We start from the raw sequence: 13,221 nt of genomic DNA, 5'->3' as shown, positions 1-13,221 counted from the left end.
GCAGGATCAAATCCAAAATGTTCAGCATGACATATGAGATTTCTCATGATCTGATGCTTTCTTACTTTTCCAATTTGACTACCATGTGCTTCTTTTTTTTTCCCATTAGTGCACACATTTAAATGTACTGTTCCTACCTGAATAAAATTGTTAACAGTAAATTTTGTTATCTGTAGAAAAATATGTTTTTCCTCTACAGAAAACAGAAGTAGGAGAGCCAGTCTGAATCCTCAAGGGAAAAAAAGGTAGATGGACTGGAGCAGTACATATTTGCAACCTATTTAGAAATTTAATATACTATCCTCAGATAGAGGACATATCAGATATTAAACTGGTAAGAACAGATACTACACTTGATCTTAGTCCAAAAGGCTGAAAAATGATACCATCATGTGTTTCTATCTATTCACCTTAATGAATTTGACCAAGGAACATATTTTGAAACATAAAGTACTGATTTTTAAAATTAAATCAAGATATATAATGCATGCTTGAATTTAAAAGTACAGTAATTAAAATTTTTTAAAAATCTAAAACAAGTTGCAAGAAGATTTTTTATAGTTACAATATTATTAATAAAATAGCCAATTCTAAAACTATATATCATGTAGAAAACATTTATTATGTGAAAAACAACTGTCCTATTAGAACTATCCATATAAATACTACAGAAACTTTACAAGGTAGGTGTTATAGTTCCATTTACATGTGGGGAAACTAAAGTCCTAAAGGATTGATAAACATATTCAAAAACATTCAGCCAATAAATGCACAGTGAATATTCATATGTCATAAGTCAATTCTTAAATAAGAAGCATATTTTCTTAAAGGCAGATTATCACAGGAGTATAGCAACTACATAATAAAGTTATAAGTTTTAATGTGGTATATGCTTTAAATGGTTTGTAAAAGGAACAATATTATTAGCATTAATTTCCCAACAGAACCTTAGTACATCTGATAGACTATCAGTGCTCTATGCACAATCCGTATGCTCTCTAGGAATTATATTCTACTGGGTTTAGCATGGAATGTAGTACCATGTATTTTTTTTTCTTTTTTTTTTCTTTTTTATTTTTCAGTGGGTTTTGTCATACATTGATATGAATCAGCCATAGAGTTACACATATTCCCCATCCCACCTCCCTCTCCACCCGATTCCTCTGGGTCTTCCCAGCCCACCAGGGCCGAGCACTTGACTCATGCATCCCACCTGGGCTGGTGGTCTGTTTCACCACAGATAATATACATGCTGTTCTTTCGAAACATCCCACCCTCACCTTCTCCCACAGAGTTCAAAAGTCTGTTCTGTACTTCTGCGTCTCTTCTTCTGCCCTGTATATAGGGCCATCGTTACCATCTTTCTAAATTCCATATATATGTGTTAGTATACTGTAATGTTCTTTATCTTTCTGGCTTACTTCACTCTGTATAGTGGGCTCCAGTTTCATCCATCTCATTAGAACTGATTCAAATGAATTCTTTTTAATGGCTGAGTAATATTCCATGGTGTATATGTACCACAGCTTCCTTATCTATTCATCTGCTGATGGGCATCTAGGTTGCTTCCATGTCCTGGCTATTATAAACAGTGCTGCGATGAACATTGGGGTGCACGTGTCTCTTTCAGATCTGGATTCCTCAGTGTGTATGCCCAGAAGTAGTACCATGTATTTTTATTCAGCACCTGGGTATTGCTGATTGAACTGGTCCATGATTATAGCTTTGTGAGATCCTGAAATAGGTAATAAATATGGAGTATTGATCATGAGATCTGGGTTATATTTCTTTTGGCTCTGCACTCTATTGTTGCATGACTTTGAATAACTGTTTTAGTGACTCTCAGCTGTAACACCTCTAGGTTAAAGAGGATAAAGTGAATGACCTGACTTTTCAGCACGTATCCCACTCATGAATGTGCTGGTCCAGGAAAAACTGTAAAGGCATATCTCACACACTCAGAGTGTTCAATTGGCAGGAACTGCCTGAAATTCTGGGGTAGGAAAGATCCTGGAGTCCTTAACCTTACTGAAATTCTCTCTTTAGTTTCAACTCAAAGATTCCATAAAAACTTTCTCATCACTCTTTTCCACATTCCAGTTTTTATCCTTCTAACAACTCATTGCTTCATTCTGCTTTTTAACAAGATAGTAGTTTATCTATTTCTTTCTCACAAGAAAAGTCACTGAATTGCTGTGGGGCTGTAGTGAAATAATGCATCTAAAATGTTTAGAACCAAGTAGAAATGCAATTGTTATTTATTTCAATCTATTTGGTTTTCAAATTCTAGACATCTCAGGTGAAAATTATTAAATATTGGTGATGGTTGCAATAGTAAAGACGCACGAAGTGAAGCTGGGGCTCAGCACCATGGACAGCTCAGAAGGCATGACAGAATTCCTTTGGCAGTTCTGACACACCTACAATATTTTCCTGCCCCATCTCTATGTAAGGATAAGTTAAAGGCTCTCTGCCTTACACTTACGGGATCTCTCAGGCTCTGAGAGAGACATCCTTGTCTCTTCAGAGTCCTTAATGTATGCCATTGCCATCTAGCTCTCTCACTGCAGAATAACAATAAAGAGTCCAGGCGCTGGGTCAGACTACTTGATTTAAATCATGGTTCCCCCACTTACTAGCTGTGTGACAAAAGACAATTTGTGGGTATCTTAGTACCTCGGTTACCTCCTCTGTTAGATGAGATTAATTTTCATATCTAATTTATAGAATTCTAGTGAAGACAAAAGGATATAATCTACATAAAGTATAGCTTAGAATAGCCTGAAGTGAAGTCACTCAGTTGTGTCCAACTCTCTGTGACCCCATGGATTGTAGCCTACCAGGCTCCTCCATTCATGGGATTCTCCAGGCAAGAACACTGGAGTGGGTTACCATTTCCTTCTCCAGGGGATCTTCCCGACCCAGGGATCGAACCTGGGTCTCCCACATTGGAGGCAGACAGTTTAACCTCTGAGCCACCAGGGAAGCCCTAGAATAGAATAACCTGCTGCTGCTGCTAAGTCACTTCAGTCGTGTCTGACTCTGTGCGACCCCATAGATGGCAGCCCACCAGGCTCCATCGTCTCTGGGATTCTCCAGGCAAGAACATTGGAGTGGGTTGCCATTTCCTTCTCCAATGCATAAAAGTGAAAACTGAAAGTGAAGTCGCTCAGTCGTGTACGACTCTTCAAGACCCCATGGACTGCAGCCTACCATGCTTCTCCTTCCACAGGATTTTCCAGGCAAGAGTACTGGAGTGGGTTGCAATTGCCTTCTCCATAGAATAGCCTAGTACCAAGCAAATTCACAGCTAAATTGTTAAACATTAGCTGTTAGCTGCCACCATGAGGCCACAGAACTGTTTCTAGCCTGGCCCTGCCATAGACTCATGTGGCCTCAAGAAAGGCCTTTACTTCCTCAACTAAAAACAAGAGTTGACCAAGGGCAGATATTCCCAAAGTGAAATCCACAAAATCTGAAATCTTCTTTCTTGTGTCCCAGTAATTTTTTTTTCCTATTTAACTTCTTTCCTTTATTTCTTGGGCATGGTCAACAGTCAGACCTGGAAGGGTTTGGGGATTCTGAGCACCCACCATAATGCCAGTCTTCCAGTTCAGGTCCCCCAAATTTAGCATCATAAATTTTGGATAACTCAGGAAAAAAAAATCATGATGTTCTCACCATCCTTCTGTCCAGGTTTTATTTGACTTCCTCAGGCCTAACTGCAATCTTAACACTAACTATTTGAAAAAGAGGCCCTCAGAAAAGGGAAAGAGGCATCAGACACCAGTATTTCCAGGCCATTGCTCTGCTCTCTGCAATCCATCAAGATCTTCCTTGATCCCTCCAGTCATTCATTTCAATGATTCTAGATTTTTGTTTCATGTATTTGGATGGCCTGCATATTTCAATTTTTTATCATACCTTTCTTACTGAGAGTTCCTAAAACAAAGCCATGTACCTCTGAGACCCTGTGTACAAACCTGCTTATACTTTCCCTTTAATCCCCAGCATCTTTGCCCAAGTACTTTAGAAGTGTTACAAACCCAAACAGCTTCCCGGCCCACTGCAGCTTCTAACATGAGATCATGGTTTTAAATCTCAAAATCACAGTACACCTGGTTATTAATAGCAGGGGATTTCAGCTCAACACAATGCTTTGGTAGATAGCCAGCAATCCAAGTTCAACATCCTCCAAGGTGTGAAATTAAAAGGAAAAGAATCTTAAAAGTCTGAGAGTTTCTGTTTATTTGACTAGAGTTTTAACTCCTTTTCTATACTCTCCATTAGTAAGATCATTACTTATGGTTCAGGGTCAATTTTTTGAGTGCTCCTAGAGCAAATGACTGTCTTATTCATCTCTACAGCCTTAGTGATTAGTAATTTAATAATTTCCTAGAGGAGATTGGATTATTCTTCAATAATACCCACTTCCTCTTCTTTACTCTCATAGAAGGAACATGTTTCACTGATGTTGGGCTTGGCCACGTGTCTTGCTTTGGCCAACAGGATTCTAACAGATGTAATGTAGGCAAGGCTGAAAATGTGCTCAGGTAATTGGATTTGCTCTCTTGGATCTCTACCATAACCATGAGAAGAAAGTTTCTGAGCTAATCTACTGGTCCCAGAAGGAGTATAAGAAATACGGTGAGCAGAACTCAATGTCTCCTGCTGAGTCCAGTTTATACCAGCAAAGCCTCAATCAACCCAACTCATAAACTAAATGAATGCATGTTTTTATATGCCATTGAGACTTTAAAGGTATTCATTATATAGCACATCATACAACAGAATACCAGTAAAAGTTTCAATTAGTGAATAAATGAAAAAGCATTATGACTGAAAATTTGTCATACACCCTCTAGGGAAATAAGACAGAAACTAGGTCATCCATCACTACAGAATTGTTCCAAAATCTGTTTCTCCTCCAGCTGGGGAGGGTGACATAAGAGTGCTATGGCCACATTTGAAAAGTTAGTAGACATGACCCATAACCCATAACTCAACACAAGGTTAAATAAAAGGACAAAGTTTTTCAACTATATTATATATTTTCTTTCCCTCACCAATCTTGTCTCCATTCCACAGGAAAAAAAAAAAAAAACAGAAAAGAAAAAACCACCCATTTTGAGAAGGGCAGAACCGTCCTAAAGTCATTCTGTGCTAGGGGAAAAACTTAATCTCTTCTGTAATAAAACTCTTTAGAATTTATAAGAATCAAAAATTCCCAATAAGCATATAATTGAACCTGTTTTTACTACTGTGGTAAAAACTGGACTGAAAATTAAAAATTCATGACCTAGTATACTTTACAGAAGCTATGTTTCAGCTCCTTGGAAAAGGTTCCCAATGCACTCAATGTAGCAAACAGAATAACACAAAAATTACCAAACCAGGTCAGATCCCTAGTACCCTTCAGCAGAGTTCTCTGACAGTTGAGAAAACAAACCCGTCCTTGATGAAAAGTTAGGTTGCAAGCAAAAGACCCTTAGTTGCCCTTAATAAATCATCCTGGATCTGTCATTCAAGAAAGCTTCCCATAGAGGTATCTGGTACTAGACTTTTCCTATGCTACAAACAACCATGAAATAAAATAGGAAAGCAACTTTTCTCAAACACTGGGCAAGAGGCAGTTCAAGAACTGCAACCCCTAAGAGACAGGACACACATGAGATGAGCTGCAAAATCACCCCAGCAATACGCTTGAGGACCATTTCCCAATGAAGATGCAACGAGCTGAAATCTAAGCAGAGCATGGCGACCCTGCTGAGTGCAACTGGCCAAGATCAAAGTTTAGGTCAGCTGAAACAGCTGGAAACTGCAGCAGAATACTGGAAAGGGAACAACTCTAACAGAGAGGCATCAGAGAAGTTCATGTTGGGGTTCCCCAGAAGTCCTCGTCCAAAGCTGAGCTCACAGGCACAGCCTGGGACTGTGCTTACCAGACACTGGCTGCTGTGAGCTTGAGCATGAAAAAGAGATATTAGAGATCAAGCAGTGTCTGAGGACACTGGAAACCCAGCCCAGAGTGGGTAGAAAAGCCTATTAACATTCCCACTAACTCTATAGACAGCAAGCCACATATCAGATAGTTTTCCTCTTAAGAGTAAGGACTATGTCTATCCTAGATCCACCCTAACAAAGCCTTCAACCAGGCCCTAACTATATTCATAGGGAAGTTTAGAACCTGAATCCCACCAAATTAGAGGGTCTTGGCTTTTCACAAATACGGCAAAATAAAATATAAAACCAAATCTCCACCAACACTAGGTAATCATCCAGTGATTGAACTGGCTACTAAACAAAAATAAATCTCCTTCAGGGAAAGGAGTCTATAAAATATCAATAAACAATACACAATATCTTTAAAAAACTGGAAAATGTAGTCATAGTGAAAAAAGTCAGTCAAGATAAATCAACACCCAGATGTTTCCACAGCAATTATGAAAACTTACTTTCACACAAAAACCTACACACAAATGCTTAAGGCAGCTCTATTTATAATCACCAAAAACTGGAAATAACTCAAACGTTCTTCAATGGGTGAATGAATAAACAAGTTCTTGCATATTCATCCAATGGAAGACCATTCAGCAATAAAAAGAAATGAATTATTGGATATTTACAATAATAAGGATGACTCTCAAAGGCATTATGCTGAGAGAAAAAAACCAGTCTCAAAAAATTTTACACTGCATGGTTCCTTTTATATTACATTTGGGAAAAGGTAGAGTCATCACTATAGGGACAGTAGTTACCAAAGTTTAGGGATGGAGGAAGGTTTGACCACAAGGAGGCAGCACAAGGAAATTTTCTGGGTGATTGAACTTTTGTATATCCTATATCTAGATTTGTGAGGTTGGTCACACAAACCCATATGTGTGTCTGTGTTACTCTCTAATCATATCCAACTCTTTGTGATCCCATGGGCTGTAGCCCACTAGGCTCCTCTGTCCATGGGATTCTCCAGGCAAGAATAACGGAATGGGTTTCTGTTTCCTTCTCCAGGGAATCTTCCCAACCCAGGGATCAAACCCAAAACTCCTGCATTGCAGGCAGATTCTCTACTGTCTGAGCCAGCAGGGAAGCCCCATATATGTGTCAAAACTCGTAGTACTGTACTCCAAAAATGAAAATTTTACTGTACATTATTTTTTAAATAAAGTTTAAAGTCTGAAAGGAAAACAGATATAAAAGGAATGTTATAAACATCTTTATTCTAACAATAAAAGAAAAGTATTATATACATGAACTGATCTGAAAAATGGGCAAAGGTTATAAACAGAGAATTCACAGAGAAGAAAATGAAAATTACTCTTAAATATATAGATATGTTCAACCCCACTTTTGCACTCATTGGATTGGCAAAGAAAGGAATTTGAGAATGTATCATGTTGGTGAGGATTTGAGGTCAACATTGCTGGTGGAAGGTCAATTGGTATAACCTAAATGGAGGGAAAATTGCAAGATCTATTGAAATGTTTTGAAAGTACATATGGTGGGCCTCCCTGTGGCTCAGTGGTAAAGAATCTGCCTGCCAATGCAGGGGACACGGGTTTGATCCCTGGTCCAGGGAGATCCCACATGCCTCAGAGCAAATAAGCCTCTGTGCCACAACTATTGAGCCTGTGCTCTAGAGTCCGGGAACTTCGACTACTGAGACCACATGCTGCAACTACTGAAACCCATGTGCCTGGAGCCCATGCTTCCTAACAAGGGAAGCCACCATAGTGAGAAGCCCATGCACTACAAGGAAAAGCAGCCCCTGCTCACCACAACTAGAGGAAAGCTCGAGCAGCAATGAAGACCCAGCACAGCCAAAAATAAATATATAGATATATTAAAAGTGCATATGCTATTTCACCCAGCAATTCCATGTGCAAAAATTTATCCCTAAGATATACTTGTACATATGCCAAATGACTTATGAAACAAATTATCTATTGAAGCCTTTGCTTTGATTAGCAAAAGGTAGGGGAAAACCTAAATGTCCATCAACACCAGGTTGGTTTAATGAAGTATGATCAACTACATACAATGGAATCCTATACAGTCATTGAAATGAAAGGAAGCTTGCAACTTCAAAAATGAAATATTGTTAGGTGAACATTGTAAAGTGAAAAGTACAAGATAAAAAATACTCTGAGGTAAACTACTGTGTATATAGGAAAAAGATCCAGAAATGACATAATATGCTTATGTGTTTACAAAAATATACTAGAAACTGGCTAAATTCTTTACCTCTGGAGAGGGAACCTGAGTGGCTAAAGAATTGGAGGTTGGGGGGTTAGGCAAGAGGAAGATGTTTTACTCTACATTTTTTGTTCTCTTTAAATTTTGACCAATGTGATTAAATGACCTATCCCAAATAAATGAAATTTTTAATCCATCAGAACCTTTTGGGAAATTATGTAGAATATTTAAAATCAATCCTCTACTGACAAACAGAAAGTGTTCATTTTGCTACTGTGATCTGCCCCCACAAAATGAGGACTGAGATCAACTTAATCCTACCACTATACCTTGACTGGAACACTGTGACTCAAAGCCAAACAAAAACATAACCAAGTACAAAAGAATCTCTTTATGCCAGACACAGAAGCATTGGACATTTTTTTATCCACAAAGTTTGGTTATTCCACAAAGTTTGACCTTCCCACTTTTAAATTAACCTGTGGAGTGTTAATCATACTTTTTGAGAGACATAACAGCCACTTCCAGGGTCTATTATAAGAGATCTTATATGAGCTCCTAAATTTTGCCCCCAAACATCTACCTTTGGCATTTGCTGATACCTAAAATTCTTGGAATCATAATAGTAGCAATAGCAATAATAATGGTGAAAATTTATTGAGCATTTATCATGCACTTAGTGTATGTGTTAGGTGCTTTGCTGTGCCCTTTCCATTAATCATTTCAATTTCAGCTTCAGTTATAATTCTTTGAGGTCATCCAGCATTGCAAGTGGGTTACAAATTAGAAGGAAGATAAACATGTATACACACACATGCCCCCCCACACACACACACACAACCGTTGTTCATATGAGGAAACTGACACTAAAAGAAGTCAACTTGGAAAAGATAATCTCATTCATGGTAGATCCAAGATCTCTAGCTTCAGACAGGGAGATCTCAAACCTGACTGCAAAGACCACGCTCCACTTGTTACCCGACAGGACCTGTAACTACAGAGTTTTTGCGCAGGAGAGTCAAAAGGTCTTCTAGTTAGACCTCCCAATCACTACAGGACCCACTCTACAGCACTCTTGACAAGAAGTCTCAGCTAAGTGACCAGGAGCTCACAGGCTCCTAAGACATCCCATTCTATCACAAGACATATCTAACTCTTATTTAAAAAAAAAACTTTTCTCTCCACGGAACTCAAATCACCTACTTCCCTGACGCGCCCCTTGTCTCTCCTCTGGAATGACTCACAATGCGTGTCTCTTCCCTTCATCCCAGGATAACCCATCCAGTCTGGGGAGTCAGCTCCTCTGCCTTCTCTCAAATCTCTCCTCTTGTGGCTGGGCTCGCAGACGCATCCTATGTGAAGGCTCTAAGATTCCTCAACAGCCAAAAGGCCCCCAAGTCAATACTTCTTTGGTGTTTTATTTTATAAACCAATCTTATGAGATAAAATTTACATATAATGGAAAACACAGACTAAGCATTACAATTTGGTGGGTTTTTTAAAGTTTATTTTTAACTGGAGGATAATTGCTTTACAACATTGTGTGGGTTTCGTGGTGAGTTTTGACAAAGTGTACACACTATGAAATCCACACTCCTATTAAAATATAAACAACCTCCTCAGAAAGTTCCCTAGGCTCTCCCAGGGAATTCTGATCCCACACTTACCCGAGGGAACCACTGATCTGATTCCTATCACCATAAATTCACTGTACCTATATTCACAGCGGCTTCCCAGGCAGCACTAGTGGTAAAGAACCTGGCTGCCAATGCAGGAGACATAAGAAAGATGAGTTCAATTCCTGGGTTGGAAAGATCCCCTGAAGGAGGGCATGGCAACCCACTCCAGTATTCTTGCCTGGAGAATCCCATGGACAGAGGAGTCTGATGGCTACAGTCCATGGGGCTGCACAAAGTCGGACATGACTGAAGAACTGAGCACATCATTACACAATAAGTATTCTTTTAGACCTAGCTTCTTTAACTCAGCGTGATGTTTTGGGGATTCATCATGTTGCAAATTACAGTAATAAGTTCCATTTTTATTGCTGAGTAGTATTCCATGGTGAGAATATACTGTACTTTGTTTATCCATTCTCCTATTGATACACATTTCATTATTTCCATTTTGGGTTATTTTGAGTAAAGTTTCCATGAACATTCTTTAAAAAGTTTCTGCTTGGATATATGTTTCTATTTTTCTTGGGTAAATACCCAGGAGTGGAATAACTGGACTCATGAGCTAGGTATATATTTAATTTTCAGGAAAATGCAATTAAAACCACAGAGAGATATTACTGCATACCCAGTAAAATACGTATAATTAAAAAGACTGATGATCCTCAGTATTGGCAAGGATGTAAAACAAAACTCCTTTTAAAGGGAGACTCTACAGATTACACATACAACTCATGGTGTTGGTTGACCAGCTTCAGCACAATTATGTCCCCTGTTCTGGGCCCTCAGCATCCATTCATTCGTCCAGCTGGACTTTGTCCTGGCTCCTACTGACCTAGACATCAGTTGACAATTCTGGAGATCTTTCAACACTTACTACTATTAACCTTATTCCTTTAAACTTCTCGTACGTGAACAATTTTTCTAATCCAGATGCTGAATATGATTTTCCAATTTTATTATAATAAGCTTTGCAATAAATTACACAAGTCCCCATTTATAAAGGGGAAATCATTGTTTACTATCAAAGCAATCAAAGAAAGCACATAAGACAAACTTAAATTAAAATGTCTATAAAATATCTATAAAACAAGGTCTGTAAAGCAAAACCAACCCCCTCCCTAAAAAAAAAAAAAAGAAAAAAAAAAAACCTGAAAAAATATAAAAGAAGAATGCAAGGGACTGGGAACAAAAGATACATTAACTATATTTTAGTCTAGAAAACATTTCCTAGACATGATCTCATGTAATATCACCACTCTGTCAGGTAGGTGTTTATACTGCTTCTATTTTGTAAATGAGAAGGCAAGTTCAAAGAGGATAAGTGCTCAAGATCACACGACTAATAGGATATCAAATCATGACCTAAAACCATGACTGCAGACTGTATGATTTTTCAACTACATTTGCAGGTCTCACCCTGATTGCTTTAAATATCTCCTGAGTAACCTGAATCCATTTGCCCAATTTGCGACAGACTTACTGGGATGACCTTTGGCTCCCATTTTATAAACCTTGATGGTTCAAGTTAAAATATTGGCTTGTCTTTTAAAGCACTTTGATTAGCATTTCCTTTTTCCTTTTGTCTGGGTTCTGTAGCAGCCTGCCAGGGAGCCAAGAACACTGACGGAAGAGCCTAGAGACTTGCTTTCTGATCGTGCCTCCAGCAATGACAAGCTCTAGGACCCAGTGTAGAGATTGTATGATAAGAGAAAAGAACGTAGACTTTGGAGCCAAAAACAGATCTGGCTTCCAGCTACTGTGTGGATTGATGACATTATTTCACCTCTCTAAGCCTTAGTTTCCTCGTTTATAAAATGGTATGTTACACAATGCTCATACATTGTCATGTCTGACTCTGTGACCCCATGGACCGTAGCCAGCCAGGCTCCTCTGTCCATGAGATTCTCCTGCAGGCAGATTCTTTATCAACTCAGCCACCAGGGAAGCCGGTAAAATGGTTAGCTTGCAAAGTTACTCAGTGGACATGAGTTTGAGCAAACTCCAGGACATACTGAAGGACAGAGAAGCCTGGCGTGCTGCAGTCCATGGGATCGCAAGAGTCGGACAAGATTTAGCAACTGAACAACAACGTTATTATTATGAAGTTAAAATGAAGCAATATGTATACGGGGTCTACAATGTGTATGTGTGAGCAGCTCAGCTGTGAACAATGCTTTACTACCCATGGAATATAGCCCACAAGGCGCCTCTGTCCATGGAATTCTCCAGGCAAGAATGCTGGAGTGGGAGTGTGTAGCCATTTCCTTCTCCAGGGGATCTTCCTGATCCAGAGTCTAACCTGGGTCTCCTGCGCTGCAGGCACATTCTTTACCATCTACAGGGGTCTACAATGATAGATGCTCAAAAAATAGCATTTACATCATAATTATCATCATCATCATTATTTATTCCTATCTCAAGGTGGGACTAAATGAGCTTTAAGCTATTGACCAGTTTTGTTTGATGTTCTTTGAGCATGTTTATGACCACATCTTTATATACACAACAGAAAACTAATTGCTTGGAAATTCTATTGATTCAGGTTCCAGATAATTGAATGGTTACCATCTTACTCTCTGGAATGTTCACATAGAAGTGTTTTCTTGACTCATCCACGTATTCATCCATTATTGTCCACCTACTATGTGCCTGACATTGTATGAGGTGGGGAACGAGCATCTAAAGAACCTGACAATTATCCTGTTTACAGATAGATGTATATTTTTCCCTTCGGGGGCATGAAGAAACCAGTACAGATCCTTGCTAAATGGAGTATCACTCTTCTAATGTCTGTAAATGTGTATCCACTTCTCACAGTCACCATTCAGCTAGAATGATTCATCAGAGAAGCTCCTTATTGTTCCAGAGATTGCATGTTTCGTGAAAAGGAAATTTTAAAATCAGGCATTAATTTGACAAAACTGCATATTTGTTCAGATTAGAGACTGCTCATAATAGGATCCATCAATGCAGAATTAATGAAATTGAAGGTGGACGCCAAGGGCACCATCAATCCTGAACACAAAACAACACAGAATTCAGAAGCACGCTATCTCTCTTCCAGGGAAGGACAGGTGTACTGTGCTCTCTGCACAAAGAGGGCATCCTGAACAACTGTGTACAAACTGATTGCTTCTTAAATGGAAGTTCACTTCAAACACTAGCAAGCTAGTTCTTTAAAAGAAAACTATACCAAATGTTTTTGCAAGGCTAAAAATCATCTTGAAAAGTAAATAACGATTCCTGAAATACATTTTATCAATCTAGGCTTTCACGTATCAAGGCTGCTTAACAAAACCAGGTATTAGGTGCATTTTACTATGAAAATTCCATTTAAACCTTCCATGCA

General features: G+C 38.8%; 1 pseudogene; it reads right to left on the bottom strand.

Annotated features, from left to right (window-relative positions):
* Positions 1-211: 211 nt before the first annotated feature.
* Positions 212-384, bottom strand: LOC136156536 (U2 spliceosomal RNA; annotated as a pseudogene).
* Positions 385-13,221: the final 12,837 nt, after the last annotated feature.

This window comes from Muntiacus reevesi, chromosome 1 (assembly GCF_963930625.1).
Source record: "Muntiacus reevesi chromosome 1, mMunRee1.1, whole genome shotgun sequence".
NCBI lineage: Eukaryota > Metazoa > Chordata > Mammalia > Artiodactyla > Cervidae > Muntiacus > Muntiacus reevesi.
The sequence above is the reverse complement of the archived record's forward strand: the minus strand, read 5'-3'. Positions and strand labels throughout refer to the sequence as shown.